The sequence below is a fragment of the Petaurus breviceps genome, unplaced genomic scaffold (genome assembly GCF_028583685.1).
Source record: "Petaurus breviceps papuanus isolate PSGF00001 unplaced genomic scaffold, PetGlider_PUasm1.0 175, whole genome shotgun sequence".
Classification (NCBI taxonomy): domain Eukaryota; kingdom Metazoa; phylum Chordata; class Mammalia; order Diprotodontia; family Petauridae; genus Petaurus; species Petaurus breviceps.
Genome location: NW_027185764.1, coordinates 45453076 through 45468612, shown reverse-complemented (window position 1 = coordinate 45468612; position 15537 = coordinate 45453076). Strand labels below are relative to the sequence as shown.

The window sequence follows — 15537 nt, the reverse complement described above, 5'->3', positions numbered from 1 at the left end:
CTCTCTCTCTGTCTCTGTCTCTCTGTCTCTCTCTCTCTGTCTCTCTCCCTGTCTCTCTCTGTCTCTGTCTCTCTGTCTCTGTCTCTGTCTCTGTCTCTGTCTCTGTCTCTCTCTGTCTCTCTCTCTGTCTCTCTCTCTCTCTCTCTCTCTCTCTCTCTGTCTCTCTCTCTCTCTGTCTCTCTGTCTCTGTCTCTCTCTGTCTCTCTGTCTCTGTCTCTGTCTCTGTCTCTCTCTCTGTCACCCCCTCTCCCCTCCACCTTGGTACCAACCCATTCCATCAATGTTCACTTTCTCTCTTCCCCCTCCCTTCCAATTTTTCTCTGGTGAAAATTTACCTGGTCGAAGCCACATTCCACTTGGGACTCCTCTACCATTATAACTGTAGAGAAGGGTCATCCTTTTCTGCCCCTCACAGAAATCACATCTTGACTCCTGAAGACCTGCATTCAAGAAGCATACCAAATGGGTGGCCCTTTACATAGGAATATATTTTGAATCATATTTCTTAATTATCAACATTGTAGAATATGATTAATAATCAATGTAATGATCACTTCTGAATTAGCAGAGGAGGGATCCCTTCCTCATCCATAAGTAGAAGAATCTATTAGTGCTGAATGAATGAATGAACAAAAAAGGATTTATTAAGTTCTTACTATATGTCAAGTGTCAGCTAGTTGGTACAGTGGATAAAGTTCTGGGCCTGGAGTCAGGAAGACAAATCCCTGAATTCAAATCTGGCCTCAGAGACTTACCACCTATGTGATCCTGGACAAGTCCTTGAAATCTCTGATTGCCTTGAAGGTAGTTAGGTGACTCAGTGTATAGAGCACTGGGCCTAGAGTCAGGAAGATCTGAATTCAAATGTGACTCCAGACATTTACTAGCTATGTGACCCTGGCCAAATCCTCATCTGTAAAATTAGCTAGAGAAGGAAATGGCAAACCACTCCAATATCTTCTTCAAGAAAATCCCAAATGGGGTCACAGAGTCAGACACATCTGAAAGGACTAATCAAAGGTGCCAAGCATATGCAAAGTCCTGGTGATAAACACAGAAAAGCAAAGTCATCTTGAACCTCAAAGAGCTCACATTCTAAGCAAAAAAAAAAAAAAGACAACATATATAAGAGGTTTCAGCTGTAAATTAGAGGAAAAGGCCTGGTGATATTCAGTGTAAAACTGTAGAACAATTGTCAAGGCCCAGGGCCCTTAGGATGCATTGAAAATGACAAGGCATGGGGAGTTAGGGGGTATGGTAAAAGGACAGATGGTAAGGCCTTCTCATCTTTCTGGCTGGATGCTGATCTCCATCCCCTTTCCAATATTAGAAAATCCAGAATCCCTGCATTGTTGGGATTTTTGCATTGGTAGGAAGGAGGTTGGAGGTTATGTAAAGAAAAAGGAAGACATCCCTTTCCACCTGATTCCTGCTGGGTCCACCAGATGGAAATCCAGGCAGGCAGGATAAATGGATGTTACGGTATTTGCAAAGAAAGTCCACTTAGGTATTAGCAGAAATATGGTAGGGATGCTGGTGAAACAGGTTAATGTGAAAGGGTCTCTCTATTCAATCAAATTCAGAAAAAGGGGAGCAGGAAAGTGATTGTTGGGGAAACCTAAAGAGAGAAGGTGCCAAAAGAGGGCAAAAATAAGGTAAAGTTCCTGGGTTCTGCACAATACAATGAAAACATGTCCTCCTTACCTACATTTGTTGCTGATTATTCTGGAATGTATTCAGAAGTTGTGGGGCGGAGATGGAGGGGAGTGCAGATGTGTTTATAGACTTAAGGATGGAATCTAATTGAGCTCCCCTGGGTTTGTCTCCTTGTATTCAAGAGTCCCCCTGTGTTTATTCTAATGCAATTTTAGTCTGAGACTTTTTACAAATGTCTGAGGTCCACACTGAAATTTAATATGAAAAACAGTCAAGAGGGAGGAAGTCAGCATGAGAACCATGGAACTGAATAAAAAACGAAATTAGAAAACTATTTAATGAAGTGAAAAACTAAAGTGTTATTTGTCTGTGGGGAGGTTTGAAGGGCAAGAATAATAACCCCCTTTTTTCCTGGTGTTTTACAATACACAAAGCACTTTCCTCCAGCACATCTGTAAGGTGGGTCACATAAGGATTATTGCCTTCATTTTACAGGTGAAGTAACTGAGGCTCCCACAGGTCAAATGATGTGCCTTCATCAAGTCTCAGAGTCAAGGCTCAAACCCGTGTTTTTTTTTTAATTCAAGTCTAATATTTCTTCCATGATGCTGGGCTGGGAAATTCACTGTGTTCAGAGAGAGAAAATTTGCCTGTATTCCTACCAGGCCAATTTCAGGTGAGGATGAGAACTAATATTTAGTCAAACAATGGGCTTCCTTAAAACTGTTAGGGTGTGTGGTCCTCATGGTCTTCATTCTAAAGCAGCCTGCCTGACTCCAAAGAGAAGAATGATTTCCAGGGCTTCTTTAGGATTCCAGCTTACTCCAGAAGAGTTTCTGAAGGAACTGATTTGATTAATGGATTTAATATTGAAAGGAACCCTATAGATCATCAACCCTGTATATTTCCAAATCAGGGAGTTGAACTCCCCAGAGGAAAAGTGACTTTCCCAAAATCACACAGAGCTGGAACCAAACCAAGTTACTGTGATTCCAAATTCTGTAATCTTTACACTAACTCCAACTGCCAGTCATCTTCCTTATGTGCCAAACACATAATAGGTACTTAATAAATGCTTTTCCTTTCATTCACACATATAGAAACAGACGGAATTACAACATTTTTCATCCTTCATGAAGTTTTAAAGGCAATTGGAAGTTAATATTTTAAAATATGTTTCTTAAATGAGCAATATAGAATAATTTTATACTAATTTTAGCTAATTCAAAGGCTATTTTGGTTTAAAAAAAACAGGGAAATTCAGAGGTGTCTAACTCTCTAGAATTCTTCCACAACTCTGGGACAGTCACATCCATGGTAGTTTCTCAAAACACATTAATGGGTCATTTATACCCACAACACAGTCAAAAATAATCCTCAGGGGACCATGTTGGCGGACACTATTCCAGGGTACCTCTAGGCATCATTTCCCTTCAGTAAGGAACTCCCCTGGTCCATTCAAACCAGAGCCTAAAAAGTCTCTCTGCTAAAGCAAAACCCCTTTTTCTTGTAGACGTTTCAGCCTTTATTCTCACTTAAACATTACAGTGTGGAAGCTGTATGACTTTGGCCAAATTACTTATACTTCTTAAGCCTTAATTTCCTCTTCTATAAAGTTAAAGGCTTGGATGAAGTCAATTAATGAACAAGTATTTATGAATTATATTCTATGTACTGAGCACTCTCCTATAGGATGAGAATGTGGAGACAAAAATTAGAGTCACTGCCCGCAAGGAGTTTATATTATTGTGAGACTGAATTTATATAAGTATATTCACTAAATTCAAAATAAATACAAGGTAATTCAGGTGAGGAATAGAGGGAAAGTGAGTAAAAATTTCACTTAGGAGTTGGTATTTGAGCTTCATTTTGAAGGAAATTAAGGATTCTAAGGACTGGAGGTGAGGAAAAAGGGCATTCCAGGTAGGAGGCACAGCCAGTGGAAAAGCATAGAAGTGGGAGAAAAAATATCATTTGTGAGTAAGGCAAGAAGATCACTTTGTCTGGACCACAGAGTAAAGGAAGGGGAGTAATGTATAATATACCTAGAAAAGTAATTTGAAGTCAGGTTGCAAAAGGTTTTAAATGCCAAACAGAAGGATCTGTAAAGTCCTCTCTGGCGCTAAATGCCCTAACAAAGCTGGATGGCCTAAGTTCATGAAAAGATAAGAACAAACAAATGGAAAAGAACCAGTTAGAATTTAGTCTCTATTTAAGAGGCATCATTAAACATCAATAGAGTTAAGGAATATGTATGGTATTTGTTGAGTTAACAGTTTGCATGACATTCTCCTATTAATTAGGGGGCAAGAGGAAACGATTGAACTTAAGATGGTGAGGGGAATTGCTGGAGTGATTGGCATCACTTGAGTGCCTCATGGTAGGCACTTTTTTTCAGCCATATAGGCTTTTCAGCAACAGGTTGAGATAAGGGTCAGGAAGCAGCAATGTGCTAATCACAGTTTCATTACCCCAGATAACAAGTGGGCTGCTGGTGCTGCAGGCAGGCCTGGCAATGCCATAGAAACATCAAATCTTAGAGAAGTAAAGAGCCTTAGAAATTATCTAGTACAGTCCCCTTATGGTATAGAGGAGAAAAATGAGGTCTAGAGAGGTTGTAATCTATTTAAGATCACATTATTAATTAGTAGAAATATTAATAATTAATAGCTAACATTTATATAGCACTTACCATGCATTATTCTAAGCACATTAAAATTACATTTGATCTTCACAACAACCCAGGGAAGTAGGTGCTATTATTATTCCCATTTTATGGGTAAAGAAACTGAGGCAAAGAGGTTAAGTGACTTTCCCAGAATCACAGAGCTAGCTTGTGTCTGAGGACAGATTTAAACTCAGGTCTTCTTTATTCCAGGCCCAGCATTCTATCACACTACCCCTGGTAGATCTGACTGCAACCTAGTTGTCTCCTCCAGTAGAATGTGAGATCCTTTAGGTGAGGGACTGGGTATTTTTTTTTCATGCTTTCTATCCCCAGTATAGTGTCTTTTTAGTACACAGTAGGTCATTAGTAAATGTTTGTTTATTGACTGACAATTGTGCACTCTTTTCCCTATACTCCATTGTACAGTACCATCACTACCCCCCACTCTTATCCATCTACCCCCCCCCATCCCATCCATCCAGCCACCGGTAGGGGTATCCACACTGGCATACCCAGGATAGCTGCTAACACAGATTCTTAGAGCTGCATTACTAGGAAAGATAGCTGTTTAAGGAGTCAACAATTTTATTTTAATTACATTCACTAGTTCAGAGGAAAAGTCAGTACCCTGAACCAGAGAAAATACAAACAGAGAAAATGTGGAGAAAATAAAAGCAGAGAAAAAAAGACCATCAGACAGGGCTCTGATGGCCTGAATCAACTATGCACTTTAAGTACATCCCTAGATCAAAAGAGCCTTTACATCTGAGCAGTGGGGGAGCTCTAAACATATTCAGAATCTCGACCAGGGAATCACAAGATCCTTTTCATAAGCAAACGCCCAAAGCAAAATACCAACTCAGAGTATACATACACTTCTCAGACCCAGAAGGCATCACAACCCTCCTGACTGTGCCTAATTAGAAATTAGCAAAAGGTGTGAAAGTCTTCCTACAAACAAGCCTCACCTAAGCAAGCTTCCCTTAATGGGCTCCACCTTAGGCCTATTAATGGGCAGGGAAGATTTTAAATCCCAGAACTTGACACTGGAGAACTTGTCAGTCTACTTACTGATGCTTTTGTTTCTTCCCACCTGAAACAATAACCTTTGAACCAGACTTCCAGAGACCACCTCCCCCCTCCTTGAATTAATCCACTCAGGTTTGGAACTTTGCCCTAATTCTAACTATCCTAATTGCTAAATGACAAAGTATAAACTCATCTAAACCATTATATCTAGACCAGGGGTGGGGGATCTATAGCCTCGAGGCCACATGCCACCCTCTAGGTCCTCAAGTGTGGCCCTCATTCTGTCAAAGGGCTGTACTTGAGGACCCAGAGGGCCACATGTGGCCTTGAGGCCACAGGTCCCCCACTTCTGATCTAGCTAATCCCAGACACAATGTACTGTTCTTGGGACATTTATTGTTCAATCCTTCAGTCTTGTCTGACCCTTCATGAACCCCGTAAAACAACTGTCTGTGGGGTTTTCTTGGCAAAGATATTGGATTGGTTTGCCATTTCTACTTGTAATTGGCATATAATAGGTACTTAATACATGCTTTTTCTTTCATTCATTCATATAGAAGTATGGATAGAATTACAATATTCTTCCTCCTTCAATTAGAAGCTAATATTTTAAAAGATATTCCTTAAATGAGCACTGTAGAATAATTTTACACTATTTTTTAGCTAATGCAGAAGCTATTTGAGTTAACATAAATGAGAGGATTCAAAATAAAATCACAAGTACACCCAGAGGACCAGGGACACACAAGCAAAAAGTCACAATCATACTGCTCCCTGGCCATATGAAAAGCTGACAAATTAAATGCAGAGTAGATTAAATTCTGTGAGAATAACAGAATTCTTTCCGTTTTGATAATTTTGGTTATTATGGATGACACAAGGACACTTTAGAAGTAAGTTGTTTTCTTCCTGAGAATATCTCTTTAAAACTAAAGTAGTTACTGTAATGATCTAATCATAGCAAAAGAGAAAAAAGGAACTAAAAACACTTTAAGGCTTTCTTTAGGGTGCTTTTAAACATCTAGTCATTTAACTGCTGTCCATGAACATCCTCGGTATTGGTGCAATAATGATTCTGGAGTGGACTCTTGGGATGGGAAGGACATATGCCTGCCCAAGGATGTTGAGGGAATTGTTGGGTTTTTAATAATCTGGCAAGAAGATTCATGTTAGGTCTCTGCTTTTCATATGATCACAAACAATGTCACAATATAAAAAAAAACTGTACTCTCAGAAAACTCACTGAAAATCTAGAGCAAGATAGACTTTTTAAGACAAAACCCATTTGTGAGATATTTTGTCCTTCACAATAATTTACATAACCTTATTTATTGTTAATAATATCATATCACCTTATATTTGTGTGGTATTTTTGATTATCCAAAGAACATTCATATATACGATAGTATTTTTTTGGCTGTTTTTTTTTTTTTTATTTTGGAGGGCAATTGGTCACACGGATAGTTTTTGTGTTGTGTCTGAGGTCGGATTTGAACTCAGGTCCTCCTGACTCCAGGACCAGTGCTCTATTCACTGCGCCACCTAGCTGCCCCTATACAATCTTATCTTAAACTCATAGTATCTTCTGAAGTGGATAGGATCATCATCATCATCATCCCATTTTTTTTCAAAATAGGAAATGAACCTACAGAGAATTGAAGTGGTTTATGTTCAGTTAGACAATTAGCAGGGTCAAAGCTCGAATTCAAGTCTGGTTCTTTGAGATTACAAAACCAGTGAGTTCACTTCCTGCAGCAAACACTGCCATGGTCTATATAGGGTGTTTTCTTTCAATAGATGACCTCAATATGGGCCATCTTTCCAAAGTTCTACATGAAAATAAAAATAATTACTACATATATAATATATATAGTATATTTAATTTATATATTATATATAATATATTAAAAATAAAGAAGGGACATCATCACCAACTACTCCACTCACACACTTTCCTTTACAAATATATAATGGTACAGTTATTTTCCCTGGAATAGTATAGAAGAGGCAATGAAGGGATTACAGGTATAGAGGTATACATACATATACACAGAATATAAAGAATCCTCAAATTTCTTGGTGAAGGTTTAAGTCTAACTAGCTTAAACCTCCTCTCAGATATTTTGAAGAACAGACAGAGATAAATAGATAGATAGATAGATAGATAGATAGATAGATAGATAGATAGATAGATAGATAGATAGATAGATAGATGATAGATAAGTAAGTAGGTAGCATGTCAGATGTGGAAGAGTTTTATATATTTCTTTATAGAAATAACGACTTCTTGAGAATTCAAGAAACATAACACATGCTCAGGATAATTGATGAGGAGGATTATTCCTAAACTTCTCTTATTTTAAGTCATTTCATTTATAAAGGAAAGGTGTTAGAGAAGGTGAACACCATGTGACCTGATTTGTTAATAGCATTCAGTCCTCCACATTTTACTTCAAACTACCTGCAAGGTGTCATAGAGCCTAATACTCAATGAGAGTTAGGTATTATTATTACCCCCATTTTGCAGATGAGGAAATTAAGACAGAGATTATCTGACTTGCCCAGGATCACACAGTTAGTAAGAGTCTGAGGCTGCATTTAAATTGAAGTCTTCCTGATTATAGTATGAAGGATCTATCTACTATGTCACCTGGCTGCCTGAGTTTCTGACCATCCAGGAAAACATCAAAGGGATGAACACGGAGTTTTTTCTTTTCCTCTACTTGCTTATAATACTGCACTAAATGTTTAGTTCTGGGAAAAACTAATTACTAGGATCTGAGAGAATCTAGCATCTAATAGATCTCAGTGGACTTTTAATTCTGGTGGTCCCTTAACAAGAAACAAAACATTTTTATCCACTATGCTGCTTCTACTTTGTAGATAAAGAGTAAAAATGAAGAGTTCAAATAAAACCACTTATCCTTCAGATAACTCAAAAATAAAGCAGGAGTTGAGGAGTTCAGGTCTAGGTAGAAGAGTAAAGTAAGGATTTTTGCCAAGATTTTCCTCTAAATGACTTTTTTAAAGTACATAAAATCGAGTTCTAAACAAGATAATAAACAAAAAGTCACAGCCAGTTAATTTTTCATGCCCATGATATCTTCAGAGGACAGAAGAAGATGGCTGCAGGCACAGGTCAGGGTTGGCCTGGAACATAGCCTGAGATGCAGCAACAATAGTATCAGGAGTGCTCACTACCAAAAAACTGTAAGGAGGTCAAATATTTGGTCAGAAAGAGATTATAGGGGACCTCTGAATTAGCAATGAGCACAGGCCCAGGAGCCATTTGGAAACTCAGTTGTCCATTACTCAGTTCCGGTTCTTAGTTCCATGGCAGAGAGGAGTTATAGTTGCGAAGGAATAGGGGCCCTAACTAGGTAAGGACTAGAGCACAGACCAAGAGGCGGCAATCACATTTCTCCCTAGATCACACAACCTTGGAAACACAAAAACTTACAGGTCCCCAGACATAGTTGTGAAGACAGAAGAAATAAAATCCTAAAGTTCAGGATAATTACCACCACCATCACTATCCCCAAGGTAAACAAAGCCCAAGTCCAATGTAAGATCCAAAGTCAAGAAATAGGCTGGGAAAATGAGTAAATAACAAAAAAAGAACCTGATCATAAAAAGCTACTATGGTGACAGGGAAGCTCAGCATACAAACTAAGAAGAAAATGACTTTAAGATACTTACAAGCAAAGCCTCAAAGAAAAGTACAGATTGGATACATTCTCAACAAGAATTCCCAGAGGAGCTAAAGAAAGAGATGAAAAAAGAGCAAAAACAAATTAATCAAAGAGCAATAAAGGAAAAAAATGGCAAAGAAATGAGAGTAATGCAAGAAAATTCCATTATGTTGGGATGATCTCAAAGAAAAAAATGGACAGATAAGAAAAAGGAACGTACCAGGAAAAGGGGGAAAGGGGAAGAAAAATACAGGAAATTATCTCACATAAAAGGTACACAAAGAAGAGATTTTATAAAGGAGGAGGAAATAGGGAAGAATTACAATGTTTAAACCTCTCTCTCTCACTCTTTCTCTCTCTACACACACACACACATGCATGCACACATGCACACACAAACACACACATACAGTTTGGCATAGAAATTCACTTTGCCCAACAAGGAAGTTGGAGGGGGAGGGGTTAAGAAAAAAGGGAGGGATGATAAGAAAGAGGGTAGATTAAGGGATGCAACGGTCAGAAGTAAAACATACTTTTGAGGCAGAAAAAACTGGGAAGACTTAAATGAGTCAATACACGGTGAAGTGAGCAGAACTAGGAGAACATTGTTCAAAGTGATATCAATATTTTAATGATAATCAACTGTGAAAGACTTAGCTACTCATCAATACAATAATCCACAATAATTCTGTCCACCTCCAGGGACAGAACTGGCAAACTGAATGTAGATTGAAGTATACTTTTTTCACTTTATTTTCCTTGCCTTTTTTTCCATGACATGGCTAATGTGAAAATATGCACTGTATGACTTAAAAAAAAAAAAAGAGGAGTTGCAGTCAAAATTTCAGATAAGGTAATAATAAAATTAATGTCAAGAGAGACAAATAAGGAAACTATGCTCAAATGTGCACTAGACAATGAAAAATATAATATTATTAAATATATATGTACTAAGTGATATAGTGGGTAGATTTTTTAAATAAAGGCACATGAAGTACAAAAATGCATTGATAATAACACAATACTCTTTTCTCAGAGTTGTATAAAGCTCTTACTATCCTCAAAATTGTTTTACTTCCCAGTGGATATTTTTCTCTGAATATTTAATCTAGTCCAACTGTTTGCTGTTCCCATCTTCGATTTCTATAGTATCATTATTAGTTCCTCATGTATATATTCATATATAGTTTAATGTCATTATGTTATGTTTTCTCACACATTCCATCTTCTAAATCTATAGTTTTGTAGATTTCTTATATTTTTCCATGCACTGATAGTTTCATGTGTCTAGTGATTTTCAGGATTTTTTAAAAAGTCAATTAAATCTTTGGTTGCGATAGATATAGTGCCCAGAACGAGGATAATGACAATCCTTTTGTACTCTTCACAATACCTTTATTTTATGTTTATAAATATATTTATTTTGTACTCACATAATATCTTTAAAATTAACAAGATTTGGCAAGCATTTGGATAGAGTTAGTAAAAAACAAAGAGGAACTGAGAACGAATCCAAGGTTGTAATGACTGGAAGGCTTGTAGTAACTTCGATAGAAATAGAAAAGTTGGGAAGAAGAAAGGTTAGTCAGTTCTGTTTTAGACATGTAGTATTTGAGATGTTCATAGGACAATCAGTCGAAAATATCAAATATGCTATGAGCAGTGCAAGACTGCACCTCTCACACTCATACAACACACACACACAGTAAGGGAATTTTCATATCAATAATGAACATACTAATATAGTGTAAGTTAAACTACCAAGAGCCTGTGCCATCAAGGGAATTATGAACTCAACAGCATATGAGTCTATCAATAATGATATCTATATTATGAAACAGAATTCTTAATGCCAGTTCTAGAAATATGAGGCATATAATTATTTCTATAAAAAACTATTATAGTGGATTATAATTAATACCTGTTCTAAACCCAGCAGGACCTGCCTAGGCCTAGATACAAGAGTACATATATGGCTAACATGGCAATATGTTCTGCATGATTTCACATCTTTAATTGATATCTTATTATTTGTCATCTCAGTGAGTGGCGGAGGGAAGGGAGAGAATTTGAAACTCAAAATTTTAAAAATAAAAGAATGTTCAAAGTATTTTTTTAAAAAGGGATTTTTAAAAAGAGTACATGGACTTCTTAACTCCTTGAGAAAGGAAAAGTGAGGGGAGATTGAGGGAAGGGGAGCGGAAAATCCAGGCTTCTGCTTTTTGACACGACTCCAGATCAGAGCAGATCCAACACAACAAACAGGGCTGAGAGGGAGAGATGCTCAGACTTCTCCTGAACTAACAGAAAGAAAAAGAAGAAAATCAAGAACGGTGGCACCAAGCTCCTAATCCCACGGTATCTGGCAGACAAGAGAGGAAAAGTCGGAGCAGAGCCACCAGACACCTACTCCCTCTGCACTGAGAGAAGAGAATTTAGGAGAGTGAGGCAGATAGATCCAAAAGCCAATCTTCAGCAACCCTGAATGCTGATTCAGGTCAAACTAGGTCGCCTGTGCCCCCTCCTGATCAGTGTTTATCCATACTGACAGTTCCTTATGATAAAAATCATTTTCTGAAGGATGAAAGTTGAATATCTATTAAATTATGAATGGAGACTCCTCTTCCTTCCTGGGCATCACAGTATTTCATCGACTTAGTGCTGCACTGTCATCCCTCAGAGCTTTGGAACAGCTGTATAGAAGTGGATGATGCAACTTCATTAGGCAAATTGGAAAGATAGTGAATGTCCTCATCCCTGAGCTTACTGTGTGTTTATGTCTAGGTCGAGGTAGTTAGGTGGTGCAGGGCATAGAGCATTGGACATGAAATCAGGAAGACTTGAGTCCAAATTTAGCCTCAAGCACGTGCTAGCTGTGTGACCCTGAGCAAGTTATTTAACCTCTGTCTGCCTCAGTTTCTTTAAATGTAAAATGGAAATAATAATAGCACCTCCCTCCTAGTTTATTGTGAGGATCAAACAAGACGATATTCACAGAGCACTTAGCACAGTGCCTGATATGTTAATTAATAGATCCTTATTTTCCTCCTTCCTTATCTATTCATCTTCATGGTAGAACAGAAGAGACTTCAGAAATTGAAATTTTGGAAGTGTATGGATTGCTCACCATAAGGTATGGTGAAGTTTGACTTCAGTGGGACCCTAGAACAGAAACTCCAAGGAAATAATCATCAGACTAGGGCATTCCCTGGCTGAGAAGATCTTACACTTTGAACCCCATGTTGGGGACATGAGAGGCCTCAGTAGCTGAGACACTAAGAGAACAAGACAGGAGAAATGAGGTGGAAGGTTTTTGTTGACCCTTGGCCAAGTTTCCTGCCTTTTCCACGAGAGTAAGAAAACACAATTTTTCATCTACTCTATTTTGAGTTTAAAAAAATTTTTTTAATTAAAAAAAAGTCTAGGGGCAGCCAGGTAGCACAGCGAGTAAGAGCACCAGCCCCAGTGTCGGGAAGACCTGGGGATCGAGTCCAGGCTCAGACACTTAGCACCCACCCAGAAACACCTGGCCCTGTAACCTTGAGCAAGTTACTTAACCCCGATTGCTTTAAAAAAAAAAAAGTCTAGAATTTTAGTTTAGCCAGAAGCTAGAGATGGCAGAAACTGCAGCTGAGTAGTTTCCAGTAGAACATCATCTGAAAGGAGATGCTTTGTTTCTAGCTTAAGCAACGTGCTATGGAGAGGCTTCAGCAGAGATCCATCAAGGGAGTGTTGTTCGGCAGTGAAGCCCATGAGTCTGCCTAATTAGTGGCCACCAGACGCTATAAGAACAGGGTGGTGCAGACTCAGTGAGAGCAGCATGAAGAGAATTCTAGAAGGCATCAGTATTCCTATGTTATAAGAGGCAGGAGTTTCCCCTCCCTATATATATATATACCCTGAAAACACATTTCCCCTACCATTTTCCACTTGTGTGTATTTGTAGGAAAGTATATCTTTTATTTATGAAGGAAATGTTTTGCTACTGCTTTTTAACCATACTGCTTCATTCAATGCCATTGCTTCTAACTAACTGTATCTTCTGGTTGACTATTAAAGGCAAATACATTGGTGGGGGCTGAGTTATGATTTTATAGACAAGAGCAGGGCTTCTGAAACTTTTTCCACTCACACCACCCCTTTTCCTGTTTTAGCAGCATTTATTGGCATTGCATGGCCTGAGGACATGTGCAGTACAAAGTGACACGCTTTGTGTTCAGAAACAACCCTCAAACCCATGGCCACTGGCACTGTACTGACAAAACATAGATGGGAGATGTAGGGATTGTTACTGTTTTCATAAGCATCCAAACAACCAGACGGTATCTGTTATCTAATATGCAAATACAAAGGAAAATAAGGGATCAATTCTTAATTAAGACTCAAAGAAAGTGAAATATCAGGCAAACTTTATCCTATTCTCTCCATTCATGGGTTAATGATATACATCATCATGCTACAGGGCTATGGTGGAATGGACAGCATGCTTTGAATTTGGAGGGCTAGTTTTGGAGTTACAGGAGTTCAAATCCCAGTTCTGTCACTTATTCCTGTGCAATCTGAGGCAAGATACAACCTCAGTAGGACTCCTCTGTAAAATTAGGGTATTCAATCTGATAACTGTAAAGTCCCTAGACCCATGATCTTCTTAGCATATAATTATGCCTTCTACATTGCCAAATATGGAAAGGTCTAAAAGAAACCCAAAACACTCTTTATATTGATGGGTTGATGCCTACCACATTGTCACCACAATAAGAGTTAATGATGCCCCTTAACAGATTAGGGAATAATGCTCAAGAATGGATTTCTCTAAAAATGGTTAATCACCATGGTGAGAAGGAACATCACAAGGGCAATGGAACAAATGTCGTTCTCTTTTACTTGCTTTACTTCCATTCTTCTTGAAAAATACCCAGAATGACTGTGTAAACTAGCCTAGTTCATTAGTCCCACTCCCATATTATCTAAAGCCCTTTTAACAGAAACATTTTGAAAGAAAAATCAAATAGTCGTCAAAGTCACTTCAGTGAGAATCATATGTTGACTCCTCTCAATCAGATCCAAGTACCATATCCAAAAATTCATTGAAGTTACTCATTTAGTTACTCTCTTTAATGGCAAGATACAGACTAAGTGTTGAGGGTAAAGGGGAAGAAGGCCAAGATCTTAGAAAATAATATAGAAAGGAAAAATATTCCAAGTTACAGCAGTCACTAAATGTCAAAAAAAGAGAGAGAGAGAAGGAAGAAGTGAAGGCATAAGCTAGCAAATTTATTCTAAACAGTGAGATGGAAGATCTTTTCAGGTGTCTGTTCTGCAATGACATTTTGACTATTATAGCTAAAAAGAAAGATAGAATATGACACTAGGCCATGGAAGATAAATTAAGCTCCATCACAGGAAATGGTATCTGAATCATCTGTTTCTAAAAGAGAGTCTCATACACATAGTGCTAAAATATGTTGGGATAAATAAAAAGTTAATGACAACTTAGAAATTACAGGTTAACTGGACAAGTTTGTATGATGAGAGAATATTCTTGTTTCATTTTTGTCTTTGTATTCCCAGGTGCTTAAAACAATGTCTGGCACATATAGTAAGTACTTAATAAATGCTTGTTGAATTGAAATGAGTTATTACATAGATATATTTCACCTTAATATTCCTGAAAAGATGACTGAAAAGAGAATTTTCATAAATTCAATCACATTTTCCCATTGGATTTCAATGTAACATTGTTGATGTGTACTCCAAGGGGGGAAAAAACATCTTGTCCTGGAAGCATAAAAGAAAACATATTTATGAATGCAATAAACTTTTAAAATTACATATCTTAAAGAAGAATAATCATTTAAATAATGATAATGTTTAAATCAGAAAAAATGGGAATACTTTGCTAAGACACCATGACAGAAACTTCGTTTCTCTCAAGCTCAATGTATTCTAGAAGTAGATGTAGTCTGTGTGTTGCCTGGCCCTTGAAAATCAGCCTATGGTTCTACGTCTTTACTTTTCACAATCACCCCCCTCTGGTTTTGGAGGGATGTCTGGTTTGTCAGATATCAGTGTTTCATCAGAAGAGATTTTTAAAACTAGCTAAATTTAAACATACAAAAGAATGATCCATCTTTTTTCCACATGGAACCCCAGAGGCCAATTATCTTAGATCATTTTGGTCACATGAGACTAGCTAGTCAAAAGGATGATAAAAATGCAGTCAAGGATTGGGATCCATCTACACCAGGCTCCTGGAATAGTTTCTTTCTAACTGGAACATTTCTGCTTCTCCTTTTATTCAGCTCTTACCTACATGGCAAAATTGACTGATTAGAGATCAATGTTACACAGTCTTTAAGTCCTTTGTGCTTCTGGTTGCAGAAGGAATATGTTCTTTGTGTTACCAGTTGTAAAAAGGAAGACAAAGGAGTCAGAGGCCAAAGTCTATTGATCTCCATTCCTAAAGTCAACTCTATGGTTTGGTTTGGTTTT

At 37.8% G+C, this 15537-nt stretch overlaps 1 long non-coding RNA gene across 1 annotated transcript in view; it reads right to left on the bottom strand.

The window, feature by feature from the left end:
• Positions 1 to 14823, bottom strand: part of LOC138159114 (uncharacterized) — a 41775-nt gene extending 26952 nt beyond the window's left edge. Inside the window, exons 1-2 of the long non-coding RNA XR_011167810.1 lie at positions 14704 to 14823; positions 336 to 440 (exon numbers count right to left, since the gene is read on the bottom strand). This is a non-coding gene — a long non-coding RNA (uncharacterized lncRNA). The remainder of the gene's footprint in view (positions 1 to 335; positions 441 to 14703) is intronic.
• Positions 14824 to 15537: the final 714 nt, after the last annotated feature.